Here is a 14240-nt window from a genome sequence, read left to right as displayed (position 1 = left end):
GTTGGCGCAGGATAGAGCAGGGTTTAGGGCTGTTGTGCATAGGGTCGCTATGAGTCGGAAACGACTCGACGGCACATAACAACAACAACAACAGCATTGAAGATATTAGCACATATAAAAAAGCCTCAAAGATTTGATAGATAATTGATATTCCTAAATAAGAAGATGCTATACTCGAAAAGCTTCTTTGTCTAAATCAAGAAATTTGAAGACAGTTATTTGGCCAATTTCCTAGAAAAGATCCATATTTGTGTCCATTTAAAAACCAATTAAGTGGAATGTAAAGATTATAAAACAGTATAATTTATACTAGATGCTAGACAATTTTGCTTAGGATAATTTAAAAATGTCTAGAACTATGCAATGATAGGAATTCACCAGAAGCTCACGCTGGATCGGAAGTTGACATGAAATGAGATGTCGTTGCTAGTGTCAAACAATCTGAGTAAAAAGCAAGGGATATCAGAAGTATTTTGTCTGTATTTATCAACTAATCAAAGACATTCAATGCATGAATCTTAACAAATTATATATAAGATTACACTAATATTGTTGACAACTTCATTCTTTTCTTTTCTGTCCTACTGTTGGGCAGGTCAACTCAACTCAAAAGAAACTCAATAAAGATTCAGAAAAACTAAACTATCAGAATGTTCAACCTCTAGACATACCCGGGGTACTTCAACAAACTCAAGTTCAGTTTAGTTTCTTCTTATGAATACATAATACATTGTCCAAAATAGATAGTAATTTAGAACACAACAACAAGCATAAAAAACCTAAAAACAATAAAAAAAACCCTCACATCAAAATAATACAAATTATCTTCCTACACTATAATGCAAAAAAAAAAAAAAAAGAAATTAACAAAAAGAGGATAAAGGATAAAAACAAAACAAACAAAATAATACCCAACTCACCCACATGGGAAATGCATAACACTCTACTTGAGCACTACTAGATTATAGATGAAATAAAAAGTGAAATGAAAAAGTGTCTCAAAATGAATGAAAATGAAAGTATTTCATATCAAAACCTCTGGGCTACAACAAAGGCAGGTCTCAGAGAGTAGTTCACAGCAGTAAACCCATTAGTAAAGAAGAAAGGAGTAGAATAAATTACTTAAGTCAATAACTCTAGTAAGTAGAAAAACATTCCAAAAACAAGTTAATTAATACCACAGCCTCTAGAAGAAAGGAAAGCATAAGAATAAGAGCTGATATCAGTGAGATAGAAACCAGAAAAGCAACTGAAACCATCAACAAGACCAGGATCTGGGTTTTGCAAAGGTTCTATATAATACACAAGCAATTGGGAAACTTAAGAAAAACAGAAAAAGGAAATGAAAGAGGTGACATTACAATAGAACCAACTGAAATCGGAAAGATAATCATTGCTATTATGAAAAATAAATTTAATAAATTTAAAAACCTAGAGGAAATGGGCAAATTACTACATATCCACAATCTACCAAAATAGACACAGACTGAAATAGAACATTTGAACAGATCCATGACAAAATTAAAAACTGAGCAGTTCATATAAAGGGTCCACCTCCAAAAAAGGTACTGGTCCAGAATGGCTTCACAAGTGAATTCTACTAAACATTCAGAGACTAATTATGACCAATTTAACTTATTTTTTTAAAAAGGGGAAAAGAAAGAACACTCCTAATGTTACCCTATGGAGCAAGCATAACCCTAACACCAAACCCAGGCAAATGTACCATTGTAAAAGAAAACTACATATCAGTATCTCTGATGAACATAGATGCACAAATTCTTAAAAATCCTGGCCAATATAATCCAATAGTACCTTACAATAATAATAATAATTCATTGTGACTAAATGGGATTCTTAATAAGTATGCAAGAGTGGTTCAACATTAGAAAAAAACAATATAATTCATCACATTAACAAAGCAAAGGTTAAGAACTACCACATAATTTCATTAAATGATGTAGAAAATGCCTTTGACAAAATCCAGTACCCTTTCCTGATCAAAACATTCAACAAAATAGGAAGAAAGGGGAATTTTCTCAACACAGTGAGAACTATAGACACAAAAGCAAGAGTCAACATCGTTCTAACATAAAAAGACTAAAGAGGGCCAGTTGTGAATTAGTTTTGACTTGACAACTCTTACCACCACCACCAACAACAATACAAACATAAAATACCTTTATAAGGAAAACAACAAACAAGAAATAAATTGTTGTTATTAGGTACTAGTGAGTATGACTCATAGGTACCCTATGAACAAAAAGGTCTGAACCCAGTTCTCTCCTGTGCCACCATCACAATTCCTTACACACAAAAAAAGGCCATTGCAATAGTCACCATGTCCATCCACCTGATTGAGGGTCTTCCTCTTCTTCGCCAACCCTCCACCCTTCCCAGCATCATGCCCTTCTTCAAGGAATACCACCAACTAGCAACATGTCCAAAGTATATGAGGTGAAACCTTAACAATCTTGCCTCCAAAGGGCATTTAGGATCTTTCACTTGTGGGTTGGCAGCCTCTTGTTTAAGCAATCAGGACCTGGTGAGTGGGCCTTTGTATCTAAAAGTCTGTTGAGTCCTGCTTGAGGGTGAGTTTCCAGCTTGGAGCAGTTGGATTCTGAAGGCTATGTGTGGGATTTTTTGTTTGTATTTTGTTTGTTTGTTTGTGTTTTTAATTTACTTAAAAGCTGGGTGTAAATTGTATGTACTTTTTTAAACTTTGTTAACCATCAAGTGAAAGCTGATTGTCCATTTCTGATTTCATTAACAATCAGCTGTGGGCTGGAAGTCTCATTTCTAAACAATCAGAAACAAGATGAGACCTAACTAAATGGAAAAACAGTCCTTTTCACAGTTGTTATTGTGTTTTTGTGTACCATAGAGTCAGAACCAACACAGAGCTGACCTTCCAATGTGCTTTTAGAGGCAATAAATCACAAGGGGAGGAGACTTCCTCTTTCTCCCAGAAAGTAGTTGGTGAATTAAAGCTTCATGTCTTTGAGATGACAGTGTAGTTCCTTACCATTAGGCTACCAGAGAATCTTTCATGGATAGGAAGATGCAAAATTATGAAAATTACAATCCCAATACAGATATAAAACTCATTCTAAAAGGAGACAGAAAAGGCAATTTACAATTCTACTTGAAAGGAAAAAGACCACAAGTAAGAAAAAGTTACTTGAAATGTTCTAAAAAAAGAAAAAAAATCAAATGGGAAGCATCATACTTCCTGATTTCAAAACCTACTTCCTGTCATAGTAATTAATGATTCTGGTGCAATGACATATATAGGTCAATGAAATAGAGTTAAGAACCCAGAAATAAACACAGCCACATATTCAACTGATATTTGACAGGGAAACAAAACCTATTAATTTGAGAAAAGGAAACCTCTTCACCAAATGGTGCTGGTAAAACTGGACATCTACTTACAGAAAACTGAAATAGGATCAACATCTCGGAAATCTAGGGGTAAAACCCCAAACAATGAAGACTATAATAGCCAAAATAGGAACAAATTTAGAAATCCTCATCTATAGCAAAAATAGGACAGTAAATGTGGTAAAATCAGTAAAACTAGGGAAGGATAAAATTGAAAAATGGAATCTTCTAAGAATTAAATCCCTGTGTATATAAAAATATTTTTTCAATAGGGTGAAAAGAAGGCCCACAGATTTGGAAAAACATTTGATAATGACATTCCAGACTCCCAACTAAAATTTATAGAATGATATTTGGCCTCTACTAACTAACTAACTAACTAACTAACTAACTAACTAACTAACTAACTAGCTAGGACTGATGACCCAATTACAAAATAGTCAACAGTGAGGAAAAGACTTAACAAATGAAGACATTTAGATGCCAAGAAACACATGAAGATATCCTCAGAATCATTGACAATCAGAGAGATGCATATTGTTGTTGTTACGTGCCTTCAAGTCGCTTGCGACTCATAGTGACCCTATGTACAACAGCCCTAAACCCTGCTCTATCTTGTGCCAATCGCACTGTCTCTGAAACTTCCATCCTGACTACCCCAGTCACTGAATCAATCCACCTCATAGAGGGCCTTCCCCTCCTGTGCTGTCCCTCCACCATCCCAAGTATGATGTCCCTCTCCAAGGACTGTTTTCTCCTCACAACATGTCCAAAGTATGTTAGATGAAGCCTCAGAATCCTTGCCTCTGAGGAGCCTCCTGGTTTAACCCTTTCTAGAATGAATGTTTGTTTTCCTATCCTCAGTACTCCTCTCCAGCACCACAGCACAAAGGCATCAATTCTCCTTCTATCCTTCTTAGTCATTGTCCAACTGCATATCAAAATAAAAATAAGGCACAATCTTGCCCCATTATTGTTGTTGTTATGTCTGAGTTAACTATGACACATAGTGACACTATGCACAATAGCTCTGAACCCTGCTCTATCCTGAGCCAATCTTAACTGTCTCTGACCCACCTAAACTTATCACCCCAGTTATCGCCAGTCCCTCTCATCCAGGATCTTTCTCTTCTGTGCTGCCCCTTGACCCTTCCAAGCATGATATCTTTCTCCAAAACTGGTATCTCCTGACTACAAGCCCAAAGTAGGTGAGACAGTGTCTCAAAATCCTTGCCTTCAAGGAGCCACTTGGTGTCACTCTCTCCACAGTAGACCTGTTAGGTTTCTTAGCATCCCATGGTGTGTTCAAAACTCTTCTCCACAGCTCAAAGACATCGATTCTTCTTTTGTCCTCTTTTGTTATTGTCCAGCTCTCTGATATATGGCAAGTAATTGTGAAGCCCATGGCTTAGATCAGGTGCATCTTGGTCGATACTGACATCCTTGCTCGTTAGTACTCTGGAGAGGTCTCCGTCAGTAGATTTCCCTAATGCAACTCATCATTTGGTTTACTGAACACTGGTGCTTAGAGTGTTGATTGTGAAACCTAGGAAGCTGAAATTGTTAACAATCTTAATCTATCACAATGCTGCCAATTGGCCCAGTGGTGAGAATGTTTGTTTTCTTGATGCTGAGCTTCAATCCATATCAAGACTGCAGTCCTTGCCCTGTTGCAAATGCTTGAGGGTCTCCTCAGTTTCAATAAGCACATTTGTGTCACCCGCGTAACCTAGGTTGTTGATGAGTCTTTTATTCCCAATTCTTATGCCACATTCTTCTTCATAAAGTCCAGAGTCTCAAATGACCTGTTCTGCATATAGATTAAGAATGTATGGAGACAGAACAAATCCCTGACTCACTCCTTTTATGATATTGAACAATGATTCATTTCCTTGCTCTGTTCTGACTACTGCCTCCTCGTCCAAGTAGATAGTGTCATTTGTTATCACTAGCCCACAAAAGTTCCCTAAATAGTTGTTTGTTGTTATAGTGTACCATTCAGTCAAGTCAGAACCAACCCATAGCTGACCCTCCAGCGTGTTTTCAGAGGCAGTTGATCACATAGGAGGAGATTACCCATCCTTCTCCCATGGAGCAGCTGATGGATTCAAACTGCATGGCTTTGGGAATGCAGCACAACTTCTTTCCACTATGCATCAGAGAGCTGGACAATGACTAGGGTTGATAGAAGGAGAGTTGATGTGTTTGAGCTGTGGTGCTAGAGGAGAGTATTGAATATACCATGGACTGGTAAGAGAACAAACAAGTTCATCCTGGAGAGGGTAAAGCCAGGCTGCTCCTTGGAGGCAAGGATTCTTAAGCTTCATCTGACATACTTTGGACATGTTGCAAGGAGGAATCAGTCCTTGGAGAGGGGCATCATCCTTGGGAGGATGGAGGGACAGCGCAGGAGAGGAAGACTCTTGATGAGCTGGATTGATTCAGCCACTGGGTCATGGAGGTAAGTGTCTCAGGGACAATTAGATTAGCAAGCAATAGAGCAGAGTTTAGGGCTTTTGTACATAGGGTCTCTTTGAGTCGCAGGTGACTCAATGGCACATAACAACAACATATTAAGCAGGAGTGGCATCCACTTTCTAAATAACATGCCTTAGAAACGCTGCAAACTTTGATAAATGTTGATAGTTGTAGAGGGGCTTCAGGCCTTTTGTTCACAGGGTCACTATGAGTCATTCTCAACTCGAAAGCAATCAACAACAACAACAACAACAACATTTTATTACATAAAAATAGCATTTTAAAAATCTAATGTAGCAGCAATGAAAATAGGAAATAGAATTTTAACAGTACAAAAATCAATTGAAAACTTAGGTCTTCTTCATAGCAACAAAAAATGCATTGGGAAAGAAAGAAAACGCCATAACTGTTGAAGTACGTTCATTCTTACAAGTTATGCCTACTTTGCTCAAGGTTGGGCAATTAATCTCAGCAGAGATTAAGACCAAGAGAAGGTTAAGCAGAGGTTAAGAAAAGGAGGTGAAATTTTATGTGGCTTTTGCTTTAAGCATGCTTCATCTTATTATCTTCTATTTCTCTTTCCCTGTTTTTTACCAGGACTGGTTTTTAGGACAGTTGTCTTCACCTTATACTTCTTTGAAATAGATTATAAATATGACATTCAAGTTATTCAGTAATTTGTATAAAATAAAATTCATTGAATTAACAGAACAAATTATTTTTTACTTCTGTAACTAGATTACTGTAAGAATATTTAGAATAAAACTAACCTCTTTATATACTCTTTCAATCTCTAAAATATTTAATACTTCTACTTCTACTACTACTACTACTTTCTATTAAATAAATTGTACAGAAGGAAATTGTCCGTCCTTGTTCCTTGGAGAGACTAGTGATCTTAAACTTCCACAGAATAAAAATCTTTAGGTTATCAGCATAAATCCTTATCTACTATGCTATCAAAGTCCCCTAAGAATTAAGTGTACAACCTGAATTTTAACAAACTACATGTCACTGTAGAAGAGAACTATTTCTCTTTTCAAAACAAAAGTTCCCACCTGTTTCATCCATAGTAAATAGCAATTGCAACTTCCCTTTCTCTTGTCTCTTGAGGCTACAAGAGAATGATTGATTATTCTACTTTGTTCTTTTATTCTAAGTTAAAGCTCAGCTTGAAATAAGTAATTAAATATACCAGCCACATAACTACATTGTTTCTATGTAATATATATTTGTGATTCTCTTTGGTCCCCTGTCATAATTGAGTACATTTATATTTTTGAGAATTTTCCCAAGGGAAAACACAGAACTTTGTTTTTGCTACTAGGATACATAGATTTGACTTAGGGTACACAAATGAGATCGATGTATGAATTTTTAATATGAAGGCTAGCCATATGGAGTCGCAAGCACAATCTAGAATTCATTCTCATGGTATGGTGACTGAAATGATGATTTACTCTCACCATCAGGTTGGCTGTGGTTCCAGCATGTTGCTCAGTGCCAGCATTTGCAGGGCAAACTGCAGTGTCTGTGTCTGGAATGAGTGGAGGTCATTCTTTGTCACTGGAACAATCTCATGGCACTATTTTCTCAGATTCATGGCTATGAATTTTGCTCTCAGATGTCTTTTTTTTAAAAAATGAATGAAAGCAAGCATTTTATTATACATTCATATGCAATTAATTTACATAAAATTATATTATGGTAATTGTATGTTCAGTGTACCATATTAACATAAAAAATCATTATTTCACAGTATCACTTTCCAGGACATTCTTATCTGCCCTAGAGTCATATACTCCAAAGTCATTGGCAAATTGGAAAATACAAGGTAAAATTGTCAGCTCTCAGATTTTTTAATATGAAGAGAGTTACTGAGTGGTAATCATTAAGTTTTCTTTTCAGTTTACTTAAAGACTACGCTGTTATCTACCTGTCCTGTACTGTAGAGTTGGAACCAACAAATAGTTGACCTTCAAGAGGGTTTTCAGATGCCATTAATTGCACAGGAGATTGCTCATCTTTCTCCCAGGGAACAGATAGTGGATTCAAACTTTGTGACTTAGGTATTTTAGCACAGCTTCTTACCATTAGGCCACTGGAGCTCCCTTTATGGTAGGTATTTGTATTTATAAATAGGAACACTGATTCATATATTCATATATACAGCATTGAAATGGAGGCATACTCTCTGGTGGGTTAGTGCTTAGGGAGTTGTGCTCCCAATCCCAAAGGCCTGCCAATCAAATCCACCAGCGGCTCCACAGGAAAAAGAAAACAATCTCTTGTGCAATTTGCAACTTCTGAAAATGTGCTGAAGGAGCTGGTTCTGACTTGGAGGCAGTACGTTGAGCTGAGTTTTATACTGAGGCATATTTAAAAATCCATTGCTTTAGGTTTTTCTGGTTTGGGTTTTTTTTTCCCCCCTTAGAATTTTTTTTTTTTTTTAATTTTAATGAAAGTATATATACTTTGAATTTCCATTAATTCATTGTTGCGCACTTTCCTCCCTGCCCACCCCTCCCCCAGTTTGCTTTTCTCTTTGAAAAGTAAAAAAAAAGGAAGAAAATTCTTTCATTGTTATACAATCCTCCCCTCCCCCCAAGCCCACTACACTAAATAGTTTTCATTCTGGACTCTTGTCATAAAAATAATACATATTCATTCATATATTCCTCCTAAACAGTTCTCTCCTTCATCTGTTTCAATGCAGTATACATTATTTATCCTCTCTTAGTCCCCTCCAACTCCAACTCGGAAGTGAGTCCCACTTTACAACAGTAGCACTATGCAGTATTTATACTTTTGTGAATAAGATATTGCACTCAGCATAACGTCCTCCAGTGTCACCAATTTTGTACAGTATTTCATGAGTTCTTTGTTTTTCAATGCAGCATAGTATTCCATTGTGTGAATATACCACAGCTTCTCCATCTATTGGTTTGTTGATGGGCACTTGAGTTGTTTCCAACACTTTGCTATTGTGAACAAAGACACAATAAACATGGGTGAACATATATATCTGCGTGAGTGGCAGTTTTGGTTCCTTTAGAGTATATTCTCAGCAGTGGAATGGCTAGGTCCAATAGTATTTCTATTTCCAACTTTTTGAGAAAGCACCATACTGCCTTCCATAGTGGTTGTACCATTTTACACTCTCACCAACAGTGAATAAGGGTTCCATTTTCTCTACAACCTTGACAGCATTTGTACTTTGCTGTTCTGTTAAATTTTGCTATTCTTACTGGGGTGAGATGATATCTCATAGCTGTTTTGATTTACATCTAAGGATTTTGAACATTTCTTCATGGGTTTGTCTTCTTTAACAAAGTGTCTGTTCATATAATTTAGAATGGAAAGAGGCCCCGAATGAAGAAAGCATTCCTTAAAAAGAGAAACAAGGTAGGAGGCATCTTACTTCCTGATTTCAAATCAGACTACACTGCTGTTGGTGGTCAAGAAAATGTGGTACTGGTACAATGCCAGACACATACATCAATGAAATAGAATTGAGAATCCAGAATTCAACGCATCTACCTATGATCAACTGATTTTTGATAAGGAGATTAAATCAGTTAAGTGGGGAAATGACAGCCTTTTTAACAAACAGTGCTGGCAAAATTGGAAAAGTGCTGAAAACTCAAGCAAAATCCATACCTCATTCCATACATAAAAAATCAACTCAGAGTGGATCAAGGATCTAGGACTAAAACCAAGGACTATAAAAGAAAAGCTTGGGAGAACTCAAGAAGCCCAAATCCATAACATAAAGAGTCTTCCAAGCATCCTGAAAAAAAAAACTATAACCAGGAGAGAACAAAATAGATGAGTGGGACCTTCTAATAATAAAATCCCTATGCACATCAAAAAACTTCTCTAACAGAGTAAAAAAAGGAAGCCACAGACTGGGGGAAAAATATTTGTAATGACATGTCTGGTAAGGAACTTATATCTAGAATTTATAAAATACTCAAGCACCACAACAAGATAAACAACCCAATTGAAAAATGGGCACAGGTTATAAACAGACACTTCACCAAAGAAAACATTCAGATGCTTTAGGTTTTTAAATTAAGTGATAGAAAATGTTTCTTTTTCAGACCACAGAAAAGAATCTATTTTAAAGCACTCTCCTTTTCTACATAGTCAGGGAATTATTAAGGAATGCTTTCCTACTAATTCTGCTAAAGAAAAAATATTTTCCCATAGTTCTCCTCTCTTTGGTACTCTCAGCTTATTTTACCCTATGACATTTACTATAGTTCTGGTTCATAAAGTGCGTTCTGGCCGGCTAGTGGCGAGAAACTGTACTGCAATCCTGAAGGTGCTAGTTCAAATCCACCAGATGCTCTGCTGGAGAAGGAGGAGCAAATTCCTCCTGTGCCAGTCAGATCCAACTCTATGGTACACAACAACAACAAAATAAATTGTCCTGGCTTACAAAGAGAAAAAAAAGGGTATAATTTCAAACTGTAGCTTAAAAGATATTACTATGGTCCATAATAGCAAAGATGTATCCATAGAAAAGTGCTAGCAACAATTTCTGACATTGTTATCTCTGTTCAAACATCAAACATCCCCCCCTTTTTTTAGTAATATTACCATATTATCAACTAAAAAAAGCAAGGCAAATTTGTTAATCTTTTTACCTTATATATTAAGGTACTTCATGACAATTACAATGATGACAGTCATTGGTTTTACTGATGAAAAGTGATCTGTGATGTGTTTAAAATAATTTCCCCACTTTTCATTTCTGTGCTCAATAGAACAAGATTACAGTCTGTTTTGACCTAGAAATTGCTGCCTTTTAGTCAATTCCACCTTAAGACCCTATAGGATAAAGTAGTATTTCCTCTGTGGTTTTCGGAACTGTAAATCTTAATGATAATTGAGTGCTTCATCTTCCTTTTGAGGTGTGGCTAGTGGTTCTGAAATACTAAGGTTTTTGGTTAGTAGCACAACATTTAACCTGTTAGTTATATCACCAAGTCTCCTTGCCTGGACCGGTGGGGGTTCTCAGATACAAAACTATTAATTTTAACTTACTGAATAATATCTCACAGCTGATGATGAAAACTGTCATGGTTAATGGAAACTGCCCGTTATTGCCTCCCTTTAGAAGTGCTCAGGGTACATGCTATACTATAGATATGTTTTGGCATACTAGCATATAAAATGGTTTTAGGTTTATATAGATATTTAGAAGATTGGAGAGTCCCTATGTTTCATACTCAGTTCTCCCTGTTGTTATATATCTTTCATTACTCTGGTACATTTTTTTTACAGTTAATAAAACAATATATATTTTAACTAGAGCCCATACTTTAGTCACATTTTCTCACTTTTAAACAAATATACTTTTTATGAGACTTGCTGTCGTTGTTCAATGCCATCAATTTGAGTATGAGTCATAGTGACTCTGAACAACTGATCTGAATCAACCTACCTGGATGATGTTCCTCCCTTCTTTTACTGACCTTTCATCTTCCCAAGAATGATGTCCCTTTCCAAGGAATAAATTCTCCTAGTAACAGCCAAAGTATGTGAGATGACGCTTCAGTAGCCTTGCTGCTAATGAGTTCTCTGACTGCATCTTCTCCAAGACATATCAGTTTGTTCTTTTGGAAGGGTATGACATCTTCAGAACTCTTCTCTAAACCAAAACTCAAAGGCAGCAATTCTTTTTATGCCATCTGTAGTCATTATCCAGCTCTCAGGTGCAGAGCAAGTGACTTAAAAGCCCATGCATGACATGAGTAAAGTGCACTTTAAACCTCAAATTGTCATCATTTATTTCTCATTAATTTGGAGATTCTCTGACTGTTGACTTTCCCAGTGCAATATTTCTGCCAATTTCCTGACTGCCAGTACAAAGTGATTTGATTTTGGATCCAAGTAAGATGAAGTTGAGGTTGTTGGCAATCTCCATCTTCCATTCATCATGATGTTGCCTAACAGTCCAGTGGCAAGGAATTTTGTTTTCTTGATGTTGAGATACAATGTGTATTAAAGGCTGCAATGTTTAGCCTTTTTTATGAAACAATAGGATATTTCATTATGTTTAGTCATCTTGCTTAGTTTCCTTTTGATTGTCCAGACTGCTGCGATGTTTTAATGCTTGTTTTATTTTTTAATAACTTGCAATTTTGTAGGCTACTCACCAACAATGTTCTATACTGTCCCTCTACTGTTTTTGTTATATTTTATACCATTCAGTCAAAACCAACCCATCACTGACCCTCTAGCAAGTTTTCAGAAGCATTAGATCAAATGAGAGGAGATTGTCCATCGTTAAGTTGCTCTTACAAAGCAACTAGTAGATTTAAACTGCATGCCTTTGAGTTAACAGTGCAATTCCTTACCTCTAGAACACCTGAGCATCCTAGAATTTGTTCAATGTTTTCCCCATGATTAATACATTGATAAAGAACTGCCAGAAGTCCAAGCTTAGTTTAGTTTGCCATCGCAAAAGGAATATTATTTTTTTAATGTCAGATGGATGTTGGCTGAAAGTCGAGAATATTAGAAGAATGCCCATCTGTGCTGTTTTAATATAAAAAGGCATTTGACTGCATGAGTCATAACAAATGATGGTTAACATTGTAAAGAATGAGAATTCAAGAACAATTAATTATGCTTGCTTATATGAAATCTGAAATTCAGGTGGGATGAACTCAAAGTCATATTTTGGTTCCCGTGGATTTGGTTTAATTTTCCTCAGCTTCAGCTTGAACTTGCATATGAGCAGTTAGTGATCTGTTCAACAATCAGCTCCTGTCCTAGTTTCACAGCTGATACTGTGGTGCTTTTTTTTTCCACAGATGTAATAGATCTGATTCCTATGCATACCATCTGGTGAAATCTATGTGTATAACCTGCATTTATGTTTCTTATAAAACGTATCTGCAATGAATAAGTCATTGGTCATGCAAAATTCAGTCATTCTATCTCCAGCTTCATTTCTGTCACCAAGTCCATGTTTTCCAACTACTGATTCTTCTTCTCTGTTCCCAACTTTTGCATTCCAATCACCCATTATTATCAATGCATCTTGATTGCATGTTTGATCAATCTCTGATTATAAAGGTTGGTAGAAATCATCTATTTCTTCTTCTTTGGCTCTTGTTATTGGTGCATATATCTGAATGAAAATAGTATTCACTGGCTTCCTTGTAAGCGTATGGATATTATCCTGTCACTCACAATGTTGTACTTCAAGAGAGATATAGAAACTACTTTTTTAACTAGGAAAGCAACCCCATTTTTTCTCTCCTTTTCATCTCCAGACTTATATATCATATGAACATATGACTCAAAATGCCCTATGCCAGTCCATCTCATCTTACCAATGCCTAGTATGTCAATATTTATATGTTCCATTTCTTTCTTAACAATATCTAATTTTTCTACATTCAAGGTTCTCATATTCCTTGTTCCAATCGCTAGTGTCTGGTTACAATTGTTCCTCATCCTTTGTATATTTATACTTGAAAGCTCTGCCTCAGTTGCCCTCTCTTTTAGTCTACGTGTGTTCTGTTGTAACTAGGTTTTTCAGAGACCTGCTATTTCAGAAGTGGATGGAGATCCTTCTTCCTAATCTGTCTTAATCTGAATGTTCAGATTTAGAGAAATATCTGACAGACAATAAGTTTATAGAGCAGTGTAAGATAAACCCCTCATTGTGAAGTTAATCCTTAGTTACAGTGTTGTCCCTGCCCTTGGCCCAGAGTCTTGACCCACTTATTTCCCAGCCCCACCCTCCACCAGGATACCCCTTCACTCAATCTCTTCAGCATTTATCTTCCATTGTCCAACCCTTGATCTGACGGCTTGTATCTGAATCTTTCTTGGCTTCTGTGATTCCAGACATGTCAGCTGCTGACAATTTTTTATGCTGTGACCCGTGTCTCTTAAGTTCAGTGGTAATGTCTCTGAAAGGAGGGTGATGTGTCCTGTAGAACTGGTATATAGACTATTTTTTTTTTCTTGGCCTGAGGGCCACAGGGCCAAAGACCCCAATGATCTCAGCACAGCCTTGGGCCTTTTGTACCTATGGGGAGGGCAGAGTTTTTGCCATGAGTCGCTTCTGTATTGGCTGGGCCCTATTCTGCCCACACAGATTCCTCTGCCTCCCCCTCTGTGAGCCCCAGGAATGATGTGTCCTATCTCCATACCTTTTCAACCTGTATGCAGAACAGATTATCCAAGAAGCTGGGCTCTATGAGGAGGAGTGTGACATCAGGATTGGTGGAAGATCTATCAACAATCTGCATTATGCAGACACAACCCTGCTTGCTGAAACTGAGGAGGACCTCATGCACTTGCTGCGAAGGGTCAATGACTGCAGCCTTCAATATGGATTGAGGTTCAAT

Source organism: Elephantulus edwardii, unplaced genomic scaffold (genome assembly GCF_000299155.1).
Source record: "Elephantulus edwardii isolate Elephantulus edwardi_28Jun2011 unplaced genomic scaffold, EleEdw1.0 scaffold00085, whole genome shotgun sequence".
In the NCBI taxonomy this organism is placed as follows: domain Eukaryota; kingdom Metazoa; phylum Chordata; class Mammalia; order Macroscelidea; family Macroscelididae; genus Elephantulus; species Elephantulus edwardii.
Note: the sequence above shows the minus strand (reverse complement) of the source record.